This window comes from Cebus imitator, unplaced genomic scaffold (assembly GCF_001604975.1).
Source record: "Cebus imitator isolate Cc_AM_T3 unplaced genomic scaffold, Cebus_imitator-1.0 Scaffold43, whole genome shotgun sequence".
NCBI lineage: Eukaryota > Metazoa > Chordata > Mammalia > Primates > Cebidae > Cebus > Cebus imitator.
Genome location: NW_016107358.1, coordinates 3,819,775 through 3,843,781, shown reverse-complemented (window position 1 = coordinate 3,843,781; position 24,007 = coordinate 3,819,775). Strand labels below are relative to the sequence as shown.

The following is a 24,007-nucleotide window of genomic DNA, read 5'->3' as shown; positions in this document are numbered from 1 at the left end:
TTTTCAGGACTCCCCTCCAGCCTCTCCTTAACAAACATTTTGACTGTTTCTTGTGCACCTGTCCATTGTAGGATCGAGTCCTTAATGTGATCTGCAGAGGTCCCAGGGTCTGTCTTTCCGTGCCCACGCTCTAATTACTCCACACTCCCACCTGAAGACCAGGTTGCCTCTCTCACTGCAGATACAGCACTCACCTGTTCCTCCCTCCCTCAGCCCCCTTGGCCTTCACATCACCTTACAGCGCTCAGTGGCCCTTGGCTGAATCCTGAAACTCCAGCAAGTGCCCTTTCTTAGCAGAACTGACAGCTCCTCTGTGCTTATTCTCATCATGACATGACACTCATACTTTTGCCTACTACTGACCAAAGTCTTCCAGAGATGGAAGCAACTCAAGGCTCAGGGTCACCATTTTCTCTCTAGTGCCTAGCACTGTGCTTAACCTGCTCTGGCCACTTAACATCAGTGACGTTAATGAACGGGTCAATGAAACAAAGTGGGACAGAAGAGGAAGGGAGGTCTTCTGCGCAGCCTGGGAAGCCAGCCCGGATTGCTTCACTGGACACCAGCGGCCACATCGCAGGCTGCATTGAGGATGGCAGGTTGCAGAATCAATCCCACTTCCAGCTGGTAACCTTAAGGCTTTCCAACAGCTGTAAATGGCATCCCAAAGCTTGGAAATGGGTGTTGGAAGTTAATATGCTTTGGGTATTTGTCCCCTCCAAATCTCATGTTGAAATTTGATCTCCAGTGTCAAAGATGGGTCCTAGAGGGAGGTGAGTGGATCATTGGGATGGATTCCCTGTGAACAGCTTGGAGTGTTTGAGTAATGAGCAAGTTCTCACTCTTAGTTCCCATGAGATCTGGTTCTTAAAAAAGAGCCTGGCACCTCCTCCCTCTCTTGCCTCCCTTCCTCTCTTGCCATGTGACATGACATCTCCTTTGCCTTCTGCTGTGAGTAAAAGCTTCCTGAGGTCCTCATCAGAAGCCAGGTGGATGCTAGCAGCATGCTTCCTGTACAGTCTGCAGAACTGTGGACCAAATAAACCTCTTTTCTTTGTAAATTACCCAGTCTCAAGTATCTCTTTACAGCAATGCAAAGTGGACTGACATGGGGTTATAGGAAAGCCTGTGAGCAAGCATCACTCTTGGAAACAATCAACAGGCGCCCACTCTAGAGCCACTAACTTGTAGACTCAATAAAAAGGCACCACTGAGTAGGGCTGGCAGCCCTGCAGGAAGTCAGAAGATACGGGGCCAGCAGAGATTGTCCTCTGTTCATCTTGAGACTCACTGGTCTGTGGCTCCCCATTCTGAGTTGGGGCCAGGTGGAAAGGCCCCTGGGTTTTGCTTGGTGTCTTCTACATAACCCTCCTCTTCATCAATCTATAATTCACTCTCCTCCATGCTTCTTTGCCTGGCTTCACATGGTGCACATGGAGACGTGTTTTAAAGACAGAAACAGATGGGCAGCTCTCTGGAAAGCTGCTCCAAGTTGGAGGAGGGAAGATTGTTCTTTTAAAGAAAGAGGAAGTTTAGAAAGCATGGGGATCTACTCTCACCTTTGGGAAACTGTGTCTCAGGGCACCATCCCTTCCTTTCTGATATCTCATCATGATGTCAAGTCAGGGCTCCAAGTGTGTAAGCAGCTGGTTTCCCTGGGAGACAATAGCGGTTCTGGAAAGCACCCTGTAAGCACAAGCTCTGGGGCACAGTTCCAAACCTTCCGCATGACTGAACCCATGATCCCATGACTGCTCCCATGACGGATGTTTCCACACTTTCTCCTTCCCACCTCTGACCTTCCCTCCTTGCTGACCCATCAGGCTTTTCTAAAGGGATGTGCGGGCTGTTTTGTGACAATGGCCGCTACTCACTGATGATTTTTCTAAATGCATGTCATCAGTTGATTCAGGGTTAGTCTCTCTCTCTCTCTCTCTGTGTGTGTGTGTGTGTGTGTGTGTGTGTGTGTGTGTGTGTATGTGTTGCCAGTGGAGAAGGGAATGGCTAAGAGTAGGGCCTCAAGGCAAAAGACAAGAAGTTTTCCTAGCAAATACCTTCATTCAATACCCATCAAATATCCCTCGAGAAGCAGTTCTGCTTCAGCATCCTCCGTAACTGAAAGGTATGTAAGGTATGGTCTTTGAACTCAAAAAATATTAATGAATTTCAACTTACATTTGTTGCAAGCCTAGGGTGTAACTCTAGGAGGAGGCTAGTGCTAAGGCGTGATGTGGAGGGGGCTCTGAAAGCCTCAGGCAACAGCAGGGGCACCACATCAAGCCTTTGGAGTCCACGGTTAAAGACCACAAGTCCTTGTTAACTCAAAGAATGAGTTCCCTTTTGCAAGGCTCATTACGGCAACATCTTCCAATCCTAACAGGCTCAAGGGTTTCCCTTCAACAGCTTTTGTGACATTCCCAAGCTGTATCTAATGATCTCAGAATGTACCACTAAATCGTGTTTTGTTATTTCAAGATAAAAGTTAATTTTAATCCCCTATTATTAAAAACAGATAACTACATGTGAGAGGTTACTTTTTCAATTGTGAACACTTTTTTCTTCTTCCGTTTTGTTTTTTGAGACAAAGAGTCTCACTGTGTCACCCAGGCTGGAGCGCAGAGGCACCATCTCAGCTCACTGCAACCTCTGCTGCCTGGGTTCAAGCATTTCTCCTGCCTCGGCTTCCCAAGTAGCTGGGATTACCAGTGCCTGCCACTATGCTCAGCTAAATTTTGTATTTTCAGTAGAGATGGGGTTTCACCATGTTGGCCAGGCTGGTCTCCAACTCCTTACCTCGAGTGATCCGCTGACCTTGGCCTCCCAAAGTGCTGGGATTATAAGCATGAGCCACTGCTCCCAGCCATGAACATTTTTTTCCTTGCTGAAAACCCAGGAGCAAAAGAAAACAAAACAAAAGCAGAAGGCCATCTACAGGATGTCAAGCTAAAGACGTCGGTAGCAAGGAGCATAGTAGATCTACCAGTCTGGAACTCAGAAGAGAAATCCAGCTGGAGACAGAGGTTTGGGAGCCATCAGAGTATCGACATCACTGTATTCAGTGGTAGTAGGTGAGATAATCCAAAGGGTATATGGCTGGAGGAAGAGTAAAGCATACAGGAGAAAGCACTGTGGAGACAACCAGCTGGGTCAGGGTTTCTAAACCTCTGTACCGTCAATGCTTTAGAATTCTGTGTTTGTGCTTGGGGGAGGCTCTCCTGTGCATTGCAGGATGTTAGGCAGCATCCTTGGCTTCTACCCAGAGGCATGCCTTCCCTGCCCCCCAAGTTGTGACAATTAAAACTGTCTCTGGACATTGCCAAATGTCCCCTGCAGGGCACAATCCATCCTGGTTGAGAATCTCCAATTTAAGAGATAGGCAAAAAAAGAGCATTTTGCAATGCTAATCGACAGGAGTGGTCGGAAAGTCTAGAGGTAAGGAAAAGAGGGAAAGAACTATTTCAGGAGCGATGTGTCCAGTGTTTTGGAGAGGGAGTCAGGCACGGGCACCAAACCTACTGGGTTTCCAGACAAGAAGGCTGTGGGTAAGCATGCGGGCCAGGCACCTGCCCCCTGTGTTTCCAATGAGCCTGTCCTTCCTTCCAGGCTAAGTCCTCCATTTCTTGTTGAGTGCCTGGGACCATTAGGGTTCAACCTCCTGCTCAGAAGATTCTTGGATATGGCCAGCAGCCTGAACACTGAGGGCAGGTCAGCATAGAAATGTTCCCCAGAGGCCACTGCCATGAGTCCCACAGCCCCGAGGGTGGCTGGGAATCTTAACAAGTTTCTGAGTGTAAAATTTGGGCACCTGCATGCAGGACCAGCTGGTGACAAGCTCATGTGCTTAGAAGCCTCTAGGCTCCTGAGAACACAAGCCTGGGGCATCGAGACAAACTTCCCACGGCCAAGAAATGTGGCTCACTTCCTTATCACCATCTTCTTGGGAAAAACTGAAACAAAATTTCTCGAAAGGTCACAAAATTCCTTCTCACAACAGAATAATAAAGTGGCGTTTAGGAGTTCCTAGTTGTGTTTAGAGAGAGATGCCGAAAACCACATGCTTTCATTCGTAACCACTTTGTACCACGCGAGCTTTCCAGAATACCCCTCTGAAATGATTGTGCACTTTTTGGTTTCCAAACTCGGAAGGAACGCAAAGCACAAGTTTGTCTGCGTCGTGCACTTTAGCTTTCAAGCCTGAGTTTTCACGGGTAAATTCGTTCCTATTAAAAGGAAGAGAAACGCTGAAATCTCCTCTGCCTTGATGAGGCTTCTCTTTTTATGCTGCCCTCAACGTAAGCAGAAACTTGATGACTATTGGACTGTTGAAACTTCAAGTTCCATAGCAGCCACAAAAACACTTGTTCTGTTTCTTTTTGTGGATTTCCATAGCCATGGACTTACTTTTCACAGGCACAATGAATGGACCTCATTCCTAGGTTCTTTGCCCATCGACAAAAACCCCTGGTTGGATAGTATCAAGCATGTCACTCAGGGCCAGCAGCCGCCCAGCAAGAGTGAGGAAGAGGGAAATTGACCTATCACCGACTTTCACAGGGACAGAAAGAGGCCATTTCTTTTTTCAACTGTTTCTCCTCTTCCCTCGATGGCCTCTTTTTCATCTGGTTACCTCCACGATCATGTCCTTATTCCTCTGCTTAATTTCAGACTCTGCCACCTTTTCTCTCTGATTCAATAACTCTTTGGAGACATGAACACACAGTTACCTAATTAACATCTGAGCATGGTGAATGTGGAGAGGAAAGTGTAAGCCTCAAAAAATCCCAGAGAGCATGTGCTTTTAGCTACAGCGCCAATCAGAGCAGACATTGTTTCTCCTCAAGCAAAACAGATGTGATTACAACTCTATGCATCTCTTTGAACATAAGTCAGTCATTATTAGACATGTCTCAGATATAACAACCAAAAGCCCTATAGATATTTCAAGGCACCAGTAAGCTTTCTAGCAGTGGCCTTGTTTGTAACTTTTTGTATAAAAGAACACCCCAAAGTTTCCAAACATATAATGTCAGCTACGGACACTGACATTGTGGGTTGCTAAGGGCTTTCCCTCTGCCTCTAATGCGCCTTGGCCCCAGCACACCCCACTCCACCGCAACAGAGGAAGAACACTGGGGTCAGTCAAGGTCACAGAGAAACTACTAGAGTAAGAGATAAAGCCTTCATTCATTCTCTCATGCCATCATCAGTAATTGCCTACCACATGCCAGGCATTGTGCTGAGAATCAGAAGGTGGACAGGTTGGTCCCTGGCCTTGCAGACCTCACAGTCAATGGGCAAGATTTCCTAAGAGCAAGTAAGGAAACAGATACCAATCACAATACATGCTAGGAAGGAAAACAAATAGGAATCTACGTAGCAGAACACAAGTGGAGGAACACACTTCATGGAAGGCAGTCACGGAAGGCCATTCTGAGAAGACCATATCTAAGATGAGTCCTAAAGGCTACAGGGGAGCCATGGAAGAGCAGATGGGGAGCATCTTGGGCAAGGGGGCGGTACGTGCAAAGGTCCTGGTGCAGGAAAGAATTTCAAGAGCTGCAGGGCACAGTAAAACCTGGAATGGCTGGAACATTGCGTGCGGGGGGTGGGGGTGGCGACGAGTGGGGAGAAGCTCAATCTGTCTCTGCAGCATTAAGCAGGGGCCAGGTTTACCAGGTTTTGTTGGCCATAGGAAGGAGTTCACTTTTATTCTAAGTGAAGTGGGAAGCCACTGCTGAGTACTAAAAAGGGAAATAACATTTTCCAATGAATTTTGCCGTGGTCTGTAGAGGTCAGAAAATGAAAGCAGGAGGACCAGTTGGGAGATGTTGTATTTAGGTGAGAAATCAACGTGGCCACCAGGGTGTTGGCAGTGGAGCTAGAAAGTGAACAGATTTGCTACCTATTTTGGAGGTAGAATGAAGAGTAGCTAATGGAATGGATAGAGTGGAGAGGTAGCAAGGTCAATGCTGGTTTCTCTCTTGGGCAACTGGGAGGATGATGGTTCCATTTTCTGAGATGGAGATGCCCAGAACAGGTGAGAATGTAATCTATTCAGCGAGATAATATAATATAATATAATATATTCAATGAGAATATAATATGTTCAGCTCTGTACATGTTGATTCAGAGATACCTATGAGATGCCTACTGATGTATACAGTAGCAAGGTCAGGTAGCAACTAGCTATGCAAACCTGGAACTTCAGGGAGATCTGAGCTGGACGCTCAGAACATGGAGGAAACAAAAGCCATGGGAGTGAATGGACACCAGTTACTGGGGAAAGGGCATTAGCAAAGCAGAGGTGCCAGGGAAAGCCTGGAAGGACACATCGTTTAGAAGGCAAGTGGGGGGTCCAAGCGGAGACCGAGGTAGGAGAAGAACAAGGGAGTGTGGCATCAAAGGCTTAGTTAAGGAAGCAGAGTTTCAAGGAGAGAGGTACCCAATGCCGCTGAGAGGTGAGGAAGATAGGGACAAAAACAGGTGCCCGGAATTTGGCAACGTGGATATAACTGGTGACTAGAATATGATGAATGAGCAGAATAAGAATAGATCCTAAGCACAGGTCTGACGCAACTTTCCTGGGCTATGTTCCATTCCAAGAAGCACGCTTGTGGCGCTTGAATGACAGCGTCTGCCCCAGAGGAACTCCCAATTAGCCAACCCTTCTCCCACCCCTGAAAATCTTTGTAAGAAACAGTGCAGGGCTCAGGAAAATGAAACTATGACTTGAGGTTTGCCTCTGCTTCAGGTGGTAGGGAGAAGGGTTGTCTTTCTACGTCTTTACTTTCATCTTATGGAGCAGTCAGTTCCAAAGACTGGAGGCCAGAGAACAGGACTCAGAAAGTTGCTCAAGCCAGCAGGTCTCATTCTGCTCCCAGTAAGGCCAAAGGGACAAATATGATTCACAAGAATAAAAGGGGTTGGGAAATTGGCGAAAAATTAAAAAGCAGCCGGTATGTTGGAAGAATTTCCACCTTGGGGCATCAGGCAGCTAGTGCAGGCCTGCGGCAGACCTGAGAGTTTGGTTTCTGGTTAAATCTCTGAATGGGGGAGATCCCAATTAACCAACAGGACTTGCATTTCACCTCTCCCCTGCTGAGGAGGCCCAGGTAGTTCTGTAGGCTTGCGTGCATAACTCCCATGCTGACACTAACAGCAAAGAAAATCAGGCAATCCTGGATGCATTAAAACCCAATCCTGAGACCCTGATAATATACAAACTAAATAAACAGCATGCACCAGAAAACAAATACAAACTCATGCCTGGCATGAAAGCCCGGCAATTTGAACAACTCAAGCAATCACATTACGATCAAGAGCCTTTTCTTAATTGCCAGAAACCCTATGGGCCTCTCCTCCAGGAGAGGATCAGAAAGGACAATGCTCCAGCAGATTCATCTATAATCACAAGTTAGCATTATTACACAGCAGCCTGTCCCTAATAAAAGGATGAACGAAATGATTCCTTGGTCGTTAGGTCTCTTTCTTTGTTCATGCCTGTCCCTTTAAAATGAGTATTTTAGAAACTTTGCATTTTTCTCTGAATATACTCTGACCTGCCGTACATGATCCTCCCTACTCTGACTACATTATTTTATATGTTTATCTATTTATTTATTTATGTATTTACTTTGAGATGAGAGTCTTGCTCTATCGCCCAGGCTGGAGTGCAATGGTGCGATCTTGGCCCATTACAACCTCTGCCTCCTAGGCTCAAAGGATTCTCCTGCCTTACCTTCTCAAGCAGCTGGGACTATAGGCATGCACCAGCACACCTGGCTAATTTTTGTATTTTTTGTAGAGATGGGGTTTCGCCATGTTGCCCAGGCTGGTCTTGAACTCCTAGGCTCAAGCAATCCACCTGCCTCAGCCTCCCAAAGTGTTGGGATTACAGTCGTGAACCACCGCTCCTGGCTCTGACTACATTATTAACTGGAATCAGTGATTAGTTGCATAGTGTAGACACCTGTGCCTTCAAGAACAGCAGAGATGCTTCCAGCAGGGAAGCAACATAAGCTTGCACAAAAGGTCTTTTCACTGTTATCTCCCATATGGACTGGTTCTAATCTACCCCATGCCACTTCCAATGTATTCCAATATTTCAGAACAGTTTCTTACCATGGATTCAAATTCCCATTAATGTTTTTTTTCTAGTCAATATCTCCTCTTCTACTGGCACAGAGGTCATACCCTCCATGTGTATTATGGATGTGGTTATTTTAGAAATTATAACATGCTTATTTAACCTGGTAATGGCTGACAGCCCCTCACCCTCCAACCGGACCTTAGAATACCTCTATTCCAATCACCCCCTCTCAATATACACTCTATGTTTACTCAGTGTTTTAGTTCATTTTTGGTTTTTGTTTTTTTAACCACTACACGTTGGACAAATTGCTTTCCATTGCTTTTAGTATCCAAACCTCCTTTCTGAGATCCTATTTCTTATTTCTAGAATATTCCCTTTAGCATCTCCTTCAGAGAAGACTTGTGGGTAGGGAAATCCACTCTAGTGTGTCCAAAAATGTCTTTATTTTGCCTCTATTGTAAAAGACACTTTCAGTGAGTAAATAGGTTGACAGTTTTCTTCTTCAACACTTTGGAGCTATTGTTCCACCCCTGGCTTTGCTACTGCTATTAAGAAATCAGCTATCAGTCTAACCTCAGTTTTCTAAGGAAATCCATCCTATTGATCTGGCTCATTTTTGGATCTTCTTTTTTGTCTAAGGTTTCTGTGGTGTTACACTGTAGGCAGATGAGACTGGTTTCAGGCCAGCCTTAGCCCTATGTGGAATTTATTTTGCACTTCTTGAATCTGAGGATTACTTCTGCATATATTCTGGGAAATAATGTTTATCTCTTCAAATATTGCCTTTACCTCTTCTTGTTACCTTTTATTATGCTTTATTTTAGCTTTTGGGAATTTACATTACTTTCTTGTTGGTAAGTGAAGCATTTTAGAAGATTTTTAAGAAATATTTTTATCCAATGTTTTTGGTGTCTTATATGAAAGAGTTTTTTCAAGCTACAGTTTCACTATATGGCCAGAAATGAAAGTCACTCAGGACTTTTTCCCTTTGAATGAATAACTTTCTCCTCACATTAAAGATCATGGGCGTGATTCAGAAGGAAACTGTCGATTCATGAACTTTAAGGTCATGCATCAACAGGATTCAATTGGGAATACAGAAGCCCATCCAGAGATTCCAAGGAGGAAGGGTTTCAAGGCTTACGAAGCTGTTGAAAAGGGAAAGGCAGTGAAAAATCAAGGAAACTTCAACTAGATGGGGGTGGTTCATGGGAGTCCGCCAGGACGCTGCTACTAACGCCAAAAGTCTTTATGACCTGCTACCCTTGATCTCAGCTACTTGCAGGATGAAGGGTATGATTCCTAGGTGTTTTTCCAGAAGCCACTGCTAACCTCTTGTCTGCAATCTCCCCACACATCTATTTGAAACTGCCACTAGGGAAAAATGGCTCCTCTTCCTCCACATCTCATGAGAATACCTCTCATTGACTGACTGTTGCCTGAAACCATGCAGAGAAAGGGATTCTAGCCACAGTGGGTGGCTCCAGGTTTATTCCCTGCAATGCAGTGGAGAATGGAAAAGAGGCGATGGTGATTCCAAGTCAACAACAGTTAATGTAGCCCTGATAACACTTTACGTTGCACATGTAATATTTTATTTGTTTCTGATAACAGTGCGGAGAATTGAGGATGGCAAATGTGCTTTGCCTGTTTTAAGGAACCCAATCTCAAGAGAGGTTTATTAATTTACCTGAAACCACACACAAAGCAATGGCGGAAATGGAATCAGAGTTGAGGTTTTCTGGTACTTAATTCTTTTCATGAAATCAAAAAGGAACTTGTCAGTTATTTTTGCAACTTGGACATAGAGCTAAGAAATTTTGCTCCTCACACCAATCTGACTTTTAGGGGTCAAGCTCCAACACGTTTATTTCTTTCTTTTCTTTCTTTTTTTTTTTTTTATGAAAAAAAATGAGGGGAGAAAATAACAAACAAGCAGCCAACCAATATTTCATTTAAGCCTGTAAATAGATGTGATGTGGTACTGATAAGAGTGTATATTTTGTGTATTTAAAGTGGAGAGTTCTATAAATGTAAATTAAGGTTACTTGTTCCGGATCTGAGTTCAAATCCTGGATATCGTTGTTAATTTTCTGTCTCATTGATCTGTCTGATATTGATGTTGAAGTCTCCCACTATTATCGTGTGGGAGTCTAAGTCTCTTCATAAGTCTTATATATCTGGGTATTCCTGTATTGGGTGTGTATATATTTAGGATCTTTAGCTCTTCTTGTTGCATTGATCCTTTTATCATTATGTAATATCCTTCTTTGCTTCTTTTGATCTTTGTTGCTTTAACGCAACTCCTGCTTTTTATTTATTTATTTATTTTTGCTCTCTATTTAGTTGGTATATCTTTCTCCATCCCTTTGTTTTGAGTCTTTGTGTATCCTTGCATGTGAGATGGGTCTGGATGCAGCATACCGATGGGTTTTGGCTTTTTTTGCCTGTCTGTGTCTTTGGATTGGGGGATTTAGTCAATTTAAATTTAGAATTAATATATGTGTGTTTGATACTGCCATTTAATGTTAGCTGACTGTTTTGCCCATTAGTTGATGTAAATTCTTGATTATGTTGATGCTCTTTACTTTTCGGTATTTTTTAGAAAGGCTGATACTGGTTGTTCCTTTCTATGTGTAGTGGTTCTTTCAGAAGCTCTTGTAAAGCAGGCCTGGTGGTGATGAAATCTCTGAGTGCTTGCTTGTTCACAAAAGATTTTATTTTTCCTTCGCTTTTGAAGCTTAGTTTGGCTGGATGTAAAATTCTGGGTTGAAAGTTCTTTTCTTTAAGGCTGTTGAATATTGGCACCCACTCTCTTCTAGCTTGTAGGGTTTCTGCTGAGAGATCTGCTGTGAGTCTGATAGGCTTCCCTTTATGGGTAACCTGACCTTTCTCTCTGGCTGCCCTCAGTATTTTCTCCTTCATTTAACCCTGGTGAATCTGGCGATTATGTGCCTTGAGGTTGGTCTGCTTGAGGAATATCTTTGTGGTGTTCTCTGTATTACCTGGAGTTGAATATTGTCCTACCTTGCTAGGTTGGGAAAGTTTTCCTGAATAATATCCTGAAGCGTATTTTCCAGTTTGGATTGATTCTCTTCATCACACTCAGGTACACCTATCAAGCGTAGATTAGGTCTTTTCACATAGTCCCATATTTCTTGGAGACTTTGCTCGTTCCTTTTTATCCTTTTTTCTCTAATCTTGTCATCTTGTTTTATTTCATTAAGTTGGTCTTCGACTTCTGATATCTTTTCTTCTGCTTGATCGATTCAGCTGTTAAAACTTGTGCATAGTTCACAAAGTTCTCATGTTGTGTTTTTCAGCTCCATTAATTCACTTATATTCCTCTCTAAATTGTGTATTTTTGTTAACATTTCATCAAACCTTTTTTCAAAGTTCTTAGTTTCTTTGCATCGGGTTAGAACAAGTTCTTTTAATTCCCAGAAGTTTCTTATCATCCACCTTTTGAAGGCTGCTTCTGCTAATGGAACACACTCGTTCTCCATCAGGCCTTGTTCCATTGCTGATGAGGAACTGTGATCTCCTGTAGAGGGAGAGGCGTTCTGATTTTGGGTATTCTCAGCCTTTTTAGGCTGTTTTCTTCCCTTCATTATAAATTTATCCATTTGTGGTCTTTATAATTACAGTCTTTATAATTGGGTTTCTGAGTGGACGTCCAACTTATTGATTCCCGGCGTTAAATCTGAGCAACCCACTGCGCCGGCCAAAACAGCGGCTTTAAGATTGATGGTGCTTTTCTGACTCTGCACCAAGAACCGCCGCACCAAGGCAGTGGCAAAACGCCTCGCCAGCCACAAGAGTCGCTCTGGCGACCTGTGGGGCTCCTCCGCTGGGAATCTCCTGGTGCGTTAGCAGCAAAAATTGATCTGAAAGTGTGGCGTCCTCTCGTTCTCTGCTCTTTCAGTGGGAGCTACAATCCCGAGCTGCTAGTGATCAGCCATCTTGGAGCTCTCAGTTTTTTTCTTTTTTCCCCAACACCTTTATTTCTAGTAGTTTATCCCTTTCAAATTTTTAGCCCAAGAAGACATTTTAAAAATGTGAAGGGGCATTTGTGAATAGGATTTGAGCTACCAGATGGTCCATTTTCTGATGACCTGTACCTGAAGATGATTAGATTATATGCACTGTGCTGTAAGAGTCATCATCTAAAAAAATAAAGAAGCCACTAAATCTAAGGGTCATTTTCATTGGACATGCAACTCAATCTTCCAGTTGTCAAATATTCAAAGATTTCTGAAGTACCTTTTTTTATTTTTACCAGACTTACAATTTCTGAGATCCTGATATTTTAAAGCTTCTGACTCTGACATTAGGTTAGTGAAGTATTATTTTAAAATATGTCAGTAAGAGTATGCATATTAATTAAAATGTTCCCATATATAAGCCTTAAACTAAACTCCCTGTGTCAAATGGAGACAAAAGACCTTTATTAAATACTACTAGAGAGGTTAAGTATTTTACTATTTCTGCCAATCACTGCTACAAAATAATATTCATTGTCAAGTATGAAATGGGTAAAAATGGAAATCTCATTATCATCTCTTAGAGTCACATGTCCTAAGATGATTATCAAAATCAGTATTTGCAAGCAATGGCCACTTCCTACTGCTCCTGATGGGTAGACCTGTGACCATCAGGGTTGAATTCTGTTTCAATGTCATCATATTTACATTGCTGGTTCTCTAAGCAGATAGAGGGAGGTTGTACCAACATATCTAGAGATTTTTGTGTCAGTTGAGGTGCTCTCAAATGGCATGTGGAACCGTTTTAGTTGTCAGCCGCTGTTAAAAGTTGTCAAGTACATATTCTGCACTCAACATAGAATCCCTGACATCAGTGATGTGAGTGAGATTCAACAGAATCCCAAATCTGAGCAGACCTTTTTGAAAGACACTGGCAGGTCCCCCTGCCTCTCACATAGCTTAGCATGCATGAGCTTCCTAGAGACAGAACTCTTCTTTCTTTTCCTCATTTCTGCACCCCTCTTTAGCTTTACTCCAATGTAAAGTTTTAGAGGAAATGATAAATCCAGCAAATGCATGAAAGTAAGAGAAAGAGGATGAAGCTGGAGTAAGTAAGGCTGATGGTAAGTTGAAAGAGTTGGTGAGACTGAGGAGGGAGATGGCAAAACAAGGACCTTCTATATAAACGGACTTGGATCTTGGATTGAGAGAAAGATAAAGGGCAGAGCTGAAAATTCAGAAACTCAACATGAGAAACATCTAAGAGCTAAGAATCCATGTAATGGATGTGTAATACATAGGCAAGTGTAATTACACCATCAAGAGGACTACCGGGTAATGTCCTGCAGAATTATTCCACTGGCTGGTAATCCAAGGACCTGGAGGTGGGAGGAAGACAGACGAATTGGACAAATTTAAATTTCCAATTAGGTGCAAGTGGCTTCTTAGTAGGCAGAGAAGATGATGAGACCAGGAACAAGGTGTGGAGGCTGGCTGAGAACCTGTCAGCAGCTCCCTATTCAAGGCAAGGATGGAACTCCACAGCCTACAGTGTGTCTGCCTCTGGGGTAATAAAGCAACTAGAAGCATGACAGGGACTTTTCTGTGCTGGCTACTTAATCAGGAAGAGGAGTGTCAGTTCTAAGCTGGCAGAGAAGGCGCTCTCATCCACCCAACAGGCTGCTCTTGGGCATGTTTTACGTCTGTCTTTAGATCATGGGAGTTGGCTTTTTCTTTCCACTTAGATTTTTATTTTTTGCTCTTAGTATCTCAGCGAGATTTAGGATCTTCTGTTATGAGTTTCTCCAGCCTGGTTATTCTCCAGCATCAAGTCATTCTTCCCGTTGGGGTGTTACGCATGGTTGCCATGGAAGTGAGCACTGCTTGATTCACACAGGAGGAGGACTCACTAGCAAACCCTCAATGGCACTGAATAACTTTAATTACTAAAATTCCTAGTAACTCCTCGGAAGACATCTATAGTTTTTTGATCACTGAAAACCTTAGACCTTGATTGAGATATTAGAGTTTTTTTTATTGGTTTTCTTCTGTTTAAAAAGCAGCCTGTTGATAATAGGAAATTACTGAATAAGAATTTTTACAATATGCTATTCTCGAGCATACATTGGAAGTTCTCAGAATTGGGATTAAAAGGTGGTGGGGGGAAGCATGTTTTCATCATCCTGGTCCCCGCTCTCCAGAGATGAAGAAAGCAGGCACAATGTGTGCCTGGTTCTAGCTATGGAAAACCTCCAGTGGACTGGTCGTCCTCTGGAAGTGTTCACTATTAGACTCTCCTCTGTTTAGCTTAAGGTTTCTTGAGAGGCAAGATGGCTTTATTGTGGTTGTTCGGGTAACTCTGCTTCCTAATTCCGGTTTAGCTTCTGATTTCACTGTGGCATTTAAGGCATTCAATTTCTCAGTGTTTCCCAGGTGAATGCCAGAAAAGATTCTAACCTGCTCTGGGTTAGGAAGTGAATGGAATGAATTTTTTTTAAAAAAAAGATGGCTAGAAAGTTGTTTCAACACAAGGAACCGCCCAATGGTAACACTGTAGCGCTAAAACCTGAAATGATATCCAGGTAAATATCTGGGTGTGGTGAATGATTCCACTTCATTTCTGCTTGGGAGCTTTAGTACATGTTCAACAATGCTCGGAACAAGGGCCTTTCCTTCAGGATGCCATGGAGACATTCATACATTGGCTTAATTTATGTGTCTCTACTCTCCTTAGACTCACATGAGAAGTTATTTCCCAATACTAATTGCTGGTCATTGTTGCCAGTCATGTTTTCTCTTTCTCATGTAGACCTGGTCTAGAATATGGCCAGAGCTTATTTTAGAATTGAATGATGTAAGGGGGCTGGACACAGTGTCTCACGCCTATAATCCTAACACTCTGGGAGGCTGAGGTGGGTGGATCACTTGAGCTCAGGAGTTCAAGACCAGCCTAGCCAACATGGTGAAACCCTGTCTCTACTAAAAATACAAAAAATTAGCTAGGCATGGTATTTGCCCATGTACCTGTAAGTCCAGCTATTCAGGAGGCTGAGGCTACAGTGAGCCGAGATCATGCCACTACACTCCAGCCTAGGTTACAAAGTGAGACTCTGTCTCAAAAATAGTCATAATAATTTAATGGTACAGGGATGGGGAAATCACAGTTGGGTGACTTGATGTGAAACTGTTGCTTTTGAGATTGTGATTTTAAAGACATCTCATATGCGCTACCTTGGAAAAGTGTCATTTAAAAAATGCATTGAGATGTTACCATTGGGGGAAACTGGGAAGGATTACACAGGACCTCTATGATTTCTTACACTTCATATAAATCTACAAGAATCTCCAAAAAAATTTTAATTAACAGTGAGTTAAGGAATATAGGAAAACTATGCAGATAGTAGATGCTGGATATATGTTTACACAAAGATTATGGAGGAAGAAATTTCTTTTTTTCTGACTATGGAACTGGGCTTGCCTTGAGTAATGAATGTATTAAGTACATGAGTATTAGCGTAAACACAGGTTTATGAATTTGGATCATATTCTAGACCCAGCTCTATCACTAATCAGTTCTGTGGTCTTGGGAAAGTTGAATAAACTACTCAAACCTCAGTTTCCTCTTCTGCAAGGTGAGTGGTTTGTAGAGACTGAGGCATTTCAGCTCTATGATTCTGTGTCAACATTTATGTCTCCAGGAAGCAACACAAGGGAAGATGAATTAGGTCTCACTATTTGATAGCAACTAACACTAATTCAGATCATTACCAATACAGATTATAAGCAATTTACAAAGACAATGAATGTTATATTAAGCCACAGAACCAAAATGGGCATTTTAAGTATGTATCAGAAATATATTTTACTATCTTCTTCTTTTGCCTGGAAAATGGAAGTTAATAAAGAAAAAATAATATACTGTCTATTTCCAGTATTTCCCTACAAAAGAAATGTAGAGTCTGAAATTCAGGAAGAGCTCCTGATGTTTTTAGCAAGTCATGGAAGTGATTCTAATGCTAACCTACCCTATATAATGGCAACATCCCTTTAATCCCACCATCTTTTACTCTCTAGTCTAATTATGTGGACTTAAAGGTAGAGGCTATTCCAAGTTCAAAAACTTTCTCCTTTGCCTTTGCCCACAGAATAGAAACAAACTCCTTAGCATTCATACCCTTCAACATCTGACCCCATGTCTTTTTCCACACCTATCTCCTTCTTTTCCCTCTTTGATACCTTTGTTCTTGCTAAGCTAACTGTACTAGGTTAAATAGTGTCCTCTTCAAAATTAATGTCTTTCCTGGAATCTCAGAATGTTACCTTATTTGGAAACAGATGCAAATGTAATTAATTAAGATGAGGTCATACTGGGCTAGGAGGCCTTAAACCAATCTGGCTGGTATCCTTATAAAAGCGAAGAGACACAGAGGCACTTACCTGCAAGGAGGAAGTGGTAAAAACAGACACACAAACAGGGGAAACATCACGTGATGACAGGGCAGGGACAGTAGTGATGTGTCCACAAGCCAAGGACTGCCAGCAATACCAGAAGCTGAGAAAGGCATGGAGCAGATTCTCCTCTCTAGCCTTCTGAGAGAGTATGGCTCTGCCAGCACCTTGGATTCAGACACCTAGCCTCCAGAACTGTGTGAGCATATGTTTCTGTTCATTTAAGCCAGACTGTTAGTGGCGCTTTGTTATGGCAGCCTAGGAAATGAATACGCTGATCTACTTATCACGGTGCTCTGAGCCTGTCTTGGGCTCAGACATTTCCCTTCTTTGGCTCATTATTCCTCATAATTGGACATCAATTGCCGTCTTTTCTATCCATCTTTTGCACCCCAGCTTAAATCTCCACCTCATTCATCACCTGTTCTAATCTGTGCGGTGGGAAGTTGACTTTCTGTCTAAAAGTATGTCCATGGCATTCATTGGACCTTATCCTGCACTCTCTGATGGCACCTTGTGGCTTCTTCTTTGACTTTTTGCTATTGTCGTGATGGGAATATTGTCTTTTATCCCCTGTTAGCCCAAATGGTGCCCATTCTGTGCCCAGCACATGATGATATTTTAATGAATACTAGTTGTTGGGTTAATGCTTTGGCAGTGGAAATGCAGTATCACTCTTCAAAAGGGGGATCCCATATGTGTAGCTACATGAAACACACAGCCTCCAGGTTTTCTCTGTTGTCTCTAAATAATAAAGTAGCTTTTTTTTTTTTTTTTTGAGGCAGAGTCTCACTCTGCCACCAGGGGCCAGGCTGGACTGCAGTGGCACGATCTCGGCTCACTGCAACCGCTGCCTCCCGGGTTCAAGCAGTTCTCCTGCCTCAGCCTTCCGAGTAGCTGGGACTACAGGCGCATGCCACCATCTAGCTAATTTTTGTATTTTTTTAGTAGAGACGGGGTTTCACCATGTTGGCCAGGATGGTCTCGATCTCTTGACCTTGTGATCCACCTGCCTCGGTCTCCCAAAGTGCTGGGATTACAGGCGTGAGCCACCACTCTTGGCAGTAAAGTAGCTTTTTAATACTCTACATGAAGCACTTGGGGGTGGGGGTGGCATGGTGAGGAGGTGCAGGGAGGTGGGGCGTTGATTCTGGCTGCAAAGAGTAACATCTGGTCACAATCCATTAGTCTGCTCTATGATAGTTCAGAAAGCATGCGCTCTACATCTTCGGGTAAATAAAGCCTTTACTCTCTTGCTTCACTTCTTTTGATCAACTTGCCCTGCTCTTGTTCCAGGCCAGTGTTGCAGAGAATGCAATTGAGGCCAATATTCCTTTAGACAGTATGGAGGAAGGGCAATTGGGCTCACCCAGCAAGGAGTGAGATGGGGCTGTGTACTGACTCATATTAAGTGACATTTGCAAAGGGAGGCCTACTGTTCACTAGCGAGACGCCAAGCAGAGTCTCTTTGTTGGGCCCTTTGGAAGAGTGACACTTAACCAGCAATTCTCTTTGAGGGAACAGAGGCAGAGACTGGAAGTGAAAGGAAAGAGGAAGAATAGAACCTTTTCAAAAAACCTGAAGTTGACATTGTCAATATTTGGGAATGTGCTGTCACCTTTATCAATATCTTACTGATCACAACTCATCAATATCCTTTGAGATCCGATATCTCCTTCTCTGATCAGCCATCCTGAGCTTTATCTTTTCAACTTTTACCACGCTTTTTGTTTATCATACAATCTCTATCAAATTACACATGTAGTGCCTTACGGTAGGTATCTGCAAAACTTTTTTTTTAAAGAAAATGCTTAGAATAGAGGTTATTACATGAGCTTAAATAACTTATTGCTACTTTTATGAAACAGAACAAACAGAATCTCTTGCTATTTGTAGTGTAAGACAGCCTTTTCAAAATTGGGGTGGAAGGGGTTACAATGCAAAGACCTAGGTTTGCATTCCACGGTGTTGCCTTACAGCAGAGAAGGCTGAATAATGGTCCCTAAAGATGTATACGTCCCAATGCCTGGAGTCTGAGAATATGTTAATGTGCTACCTTGCATGGCAAAAGAGACTTTGTAGATGTCATTAAATTAAGGATTTTAAGATGAACAGGCTATCTTGAGTTATCTGAATGGGTCCATTGTAATCACAGTGGTCCTTATAAGAGGGAAGGGGGAACAGCAGAGGCAGAAAGAACGGTGAAGTGACGTTGGTGGAAGCAGAGGCTGGAGTGGTGTGCTTTGAAGGAGGAGGAAAGGGCCATGAGCCAAGGAAGGTGGGCGGACTACAGATGGAAGAAGGAAACAGATCCTCTTCCAGAGACTCCTGAACGAATGCGACTCTGCTAGTATCTGGATTTTCTCCCATACAACCCATTTTGAACTTCTGACCTCTGAACAGTAAGATGACACATCTGTACTGTGTTCAGCTATGAAATTTGCATTAATTTGTAATACCAATAAGCAGCTGATGCACAGAACAGAACTAAGGCTCTATCTTCCCCCCACACACCCTCAAAACTGTCCTTTAAGAGGTCACCAGTGAGTACCAAATTGTCAAGTCCAATGGAAAGGTCTGACTCAAGTTCCCCCCCCACTTTTTTTTTTTTTTTTTGAGACGGAGTCTCACTCTGTCACCAGAGTGCAGTGGTGCAATCTCAGCTCTCTGCAACCAAGTAGCAGGGACTACTGGCACCTGCCACTATACCTGGCTGGTTTTTGTATTTTTTTTCTTTAGTAGACGGGGTTTCACCATGTTGGCCAGGATGGTCTCGATCTCTTGACCTTATGATCCACTGACCTCGGCCTCCCAAAGTGCTGGGATTACAGGTGTGAGCCACCATACCCGGCCTGGCCTGACTGAGTCCTCTTACAAGGTTATCACATTCACCTCTCAGCAGCTTTGGACATAAAATACTTCCTCTTCTTGAAACATTTTGACACTGAGCTCCAGAAGACTATACTGCACTGGTTTCCTCCGAGCTCACTGGCACCTCCTTCTCAGTCTCCTTTGTTGAATCGCCCTCATCTTCCTTCCAACCACTGAAGGCTGCCGTATTCCAAGGCTTAATCTCCTGGAACATCTTACCTAACCATAACTACTCCCTAGGTGATTTTATTCAATTTAACTTTAAAAACAATCTGCGTAATGAAGACAACCAGATGTATGTCACCATCCCAGAAAGCTACCCTACACATGTCCAAGCTAGGGCAGTATGTCCAGCTGCCTGGTGCCCATCTTGACATCATTATGTAATAGGTGTCTCAAACTCACATGTCTAAATAGAACAGTTGATCTCCTCGTTCCTAATCCTTGCACCTCCCTAGCCTCTGTATCCATACTTCTTCCCTGTGGCTTAGGCTAAAACTCTTTTCTCTGCCATATGTATTAGTAAGTAGATACATGCCATGTTAGGGAGGGACGAAGAAGGTGTCCCTGAAGAGGTGACTTTTTCTATCTTACTCAGAATAAAATGCAAACTTCTTGCAAGTCACACGAGGCAGAATCTGATCCCTGGCTCCAGCCTCTTATCTCCTCCCTACTCATTCTGAACCAGCCATGCTGGCCTTCTTTTTGGTTTTTAGAGATGCCAGTATTTCCTTGGAGGATTTTTAAATTTGCTCTGTCTGCCTGAGCCTTTCTTCTGCCAGAATGTCCTGTGGCTGTTTCCCTCACCCTATCCAAATTTTTATTAAAATATCAGCTCATCATGGAGACATCTCTTGACCACCATAAATTCCCTCTACCCTATTAAACCTGCCTTTTACACACACACACACACACACACACACACACACACACACCCCATTCTGTTTTGTCACCCTGTTTATTTATCGTGTATTTACTGCTTGTCTTCCACACTGGAATGTGTGTATACGCCACAAGGACAGTTGTTAAAGTTTGCACACACATTCTCAGTAATCAGCCATGCCTTGCTCATGAGTTACAGTCAGGCCGGGACACGTGAGGCACAGAAGCCCTCCCATCTGTGTTCTTCCTTCAGCAATAACTGTGGCCCTCTGCATAACAGCACCTATGCCACTGCCTTGTATTAGCATTAACTCATTATTTCAACTTTGTGTGTGTGCATTAGACTCAACCAGATTTAAGATTGCTATATGTCAAAACCCTCATTAAAGATCAATCACGGTGTCACACACATAGTGGTGCTTAACTACTCTTTTTCAAGTGAATAAATGACAACATATTAAGTAACTTGGTGGCTGTATTTGGGACTTTAAAGAGCAGGGAAAGTCCTGTCTCTCAATAGCAGATTGTGTTGAAACCCCCATTAACATAAATGAAACTTTTTTAGTTCTAAGGCTCTGTGATCATGGATTCAGAGTAAGCTAATGGATCCTGGCTGGGAACTCATAAGTTTTACCTGAGAATACCTTATATTCGTGCAGCCCTTGACAGTTGTTAAAGTTTGCACACACATTCTCAGTAATCAGGTAGTATTTTCAAAGATAGAAGGGGCTCTGAGGAGTTCCCTGATCTATTTCACCTCTCCTTTGGGGCAACCTGAACAATTTAGGTTGATTTCCAGAGAAATAAGTCCCCCAGCTCCCCTCGGGTTCAGATCTGATAATTTTCTCAGTTACTGAGAGTCCTCTTACTGCTATTTAAATCTGTCTGCTCTGATTCTATCTTTAGTAGGTATTTAGATAAGACCTGAGGAGTTAATGTTTTCCTGGCAAAACCTGAAGGAACACTTTGCTATTCTTTCCCTTCTTTTATGAAGACTGGAGAACTGCTTAGCACTAAAACAGTCAGATTGATCTACTTTAATGAAGGGGCCCTGTCCACGGTGGATGCAAATATCTCACTGATGCTTCTATTTAGTCTGAATACATAACAAGGCCAGGAAAATGTCTGTTAGAGACGCAATCCGTTTAAAATAGTCCTGCTGCAGTGACAAGTTTCCAATGAGCCACAAGGGTTGAGCTGGGAGCAGTCCAAAGACTTGATTAGTCATGAAGGCCCTACAACCACACTGTGTCCAAGGGGAGGGTGGTATTTCTTCCTTTGACAGATACTACTTATAACAACTGGGGCAGCATCATAAATGGCAATGGGGAAAATATTCCAAAGCTAAGGCTAAAATAGCAAACATAGGGAGTGTTGGGAAATGAAAGAACCTTTCGGGACAGCATGGCGCTGGCAGTGGAAGGCAATCGTTTTTCTACTGTGGAAAGGAAAAAGGAGCCGTACAGGGAACAGGGCCAGCCCCACGCAGAGGCACATAGTACCAAATGTCCAGCCGGACTGCCTATCATCACTCTGTCTGCCAAAGTGGTGATTTCCCAGAATTGTATTCCTTCCTTTGGACTGTCATGGACAGGCACTGGTAAGATGTGGGATGTGTTAACAAACTGACACAGCAGCAGCCATTTCCACCATTAGTTCACACTAGTATTTAAGAAGCTGGTTTCTGGGCACGGTGGCTCATGGATGTAATCCCAGCACTTTGGGAGGCTGAGGCGGGCGGATCACAAGGTCAGGAGATTGACACCATCCTGGCTAACATAGTGAAACTCCGTCTCTACTAAAAATACAAAAATTAGCTGGGCGTGGTTGTGCATGCCTGTAATCCCAGCTACTCAGGAGGTTGAGGCAAGAGAATGGCTTGAACCAGAGAGTCGGAGGTTGTAGTGAGCTGAGCTCACACTACTGCACCCCAGCCTGGCGACAAAGCAAGACTCTGTCTCAAAAAAAAAAAAAAAAAGGAAGTTGGCAGAGAACATTCCTTGAAGCAATAGGCCAAGAGGATTTAATAGTAAGGACAGAAAATGTCTGGAACAAGGAACACAGTCTAGAAGACAGAGATGAGTATAGTTATTAGGACACTTCACTTGGAGGAGACACCAAAAGGAGGCAGAAGTTTGGGGGTGGCTGCATTAGGGACACACAAGGCCAGTTTTGCTGATACCAACAGTTTCTTAGAGATGGATCTGTTGAGAGTTTCTTCAATCAAATTAAGAGAAACATAGAAACGTCTGTAAATGACCTAGGATAGGTGACCTCCTCTTCGCTCCTCATCACTATTGTTCCACTTCCTTTGACCCTTGCTCCTTTTCTCTGAGAGATTCACATTATTTGAACGACCAAAGGGCAAAGGACAAGGTCCACGGCACCCCTCAGCTTGTGAGGCACAAAAATATTTAAGGATCTCCACTGCACAGTATCTGCCTTGCTAATTAAATTAGCTCATGGATGTGATGTATGTTATTCAGCTCTCTGCTTCCAAAATTATCAAAAAGCCATATGGCTGTTTATTTAGCAAGGTCACAAATATTGGGTACCATCATCATAACTATTTGAAAGAAATCCAACTTTATATCAACCCCAAGGTGGTGGGGAGCTGGTAGTCACTGAAAAAAACGACAAGATGAGCTCACAAGTATTGAGAAGGTGTTTGATGGGTATGTTTGGCCCCAAATAAAATATAGTTACAAGACTCTGCCTTTTCACTATTTTAGTAACATCTAGCTCAGCCAGTAGTTTCAAATCTCTTCATTTTCTTCAAATTTTGACTTAGTAACATACAGATGAGAATTTGGGATTTTTTTTTTTTTTAAGTAAGAATCCTCACTTTGCTATATTGATCAAGCAAAGTGAGGTCCTTTTGATTGCCTGATGAATTATGAAACAAAACCAGATCGAATCACAAGCTCTGGACTTACTGTAGCAAAAGGCAATGAAAGGCGCATCAACCTCAGATTTCCATCCTAGCTGTGCTTCCTATGAGTTCAGTGGTCTCAGGCACATCACTTATCCTCTCTGAGCTTTTGTATTTTTTTATTTGTAAAAATCAGCATTATAGTAGTTATCTAAAGAAGGCTGTGTGAATTAAATGAGCCCATACCTGAGAAACATGCTTTGTACAATATGAAGTACCATTTCTTTAAAAAAAAAAAAAAAAAAAAAACCAGAAATATTCACTACATGAGTGTCTCAAATTAACATTCATGGGATAGGCTGGGTATGGTGGCTCACGCCTGTAATCCAAGCACTTTGGAGGCCAAGGTGGGCAGATCACCTGAGGTCGGGAGTTCAAGACCAGCCTGACCAACATGGCGAAACCCCGTCTTTATAAATAATAATAATAATAATAAATAAATGAATAAAAACATTCATGGGACATTGAGAAGGTGAAGACTTTGACAAGAAAAAGTTAAGAGGAGGAAGTTTCCTGAGAGGTCAGACTTATTTTATGTAGTTCTGGTCCTGAACTCTAAATGAGCTCTGAGCTGTGGTCTGTAAGTCAGTCAGTCATCAGTATTTTACTGAGCACAAAATTTAAGCTGAAATTAGTTCTTTTTTCTGGAGATTGGGGCTTGTGGCAGAGGCAGCATTCATGGACTGAGTTGTTTTTCTGAGTTGGTCATCTTGTGAGTGTTAAGACAATGGAATGGTGGGCAAGAGTAGGGATAGGAGAAAGTCTGTGAGGGGACTTTTGAGGAATCTTGATATATTA

The 24,007-nt window shown here is 42.9% G+C and overlaps 1 protein-coding gene across 2 annotated transcripts in view; it reads right to left on the bottom strand.

Moving 5' to 3' along the window:
* Nucleotides 1-24,007, bottom strand: part of LOC108302928 (androgen dependent TFPI regulating protein) — a 66,765-nt gene that overhangs the window by 28,069 nt on the left and 14,689 nt on the right. The gene's annotated exons all lie outside the window — the stretch shown is intronic.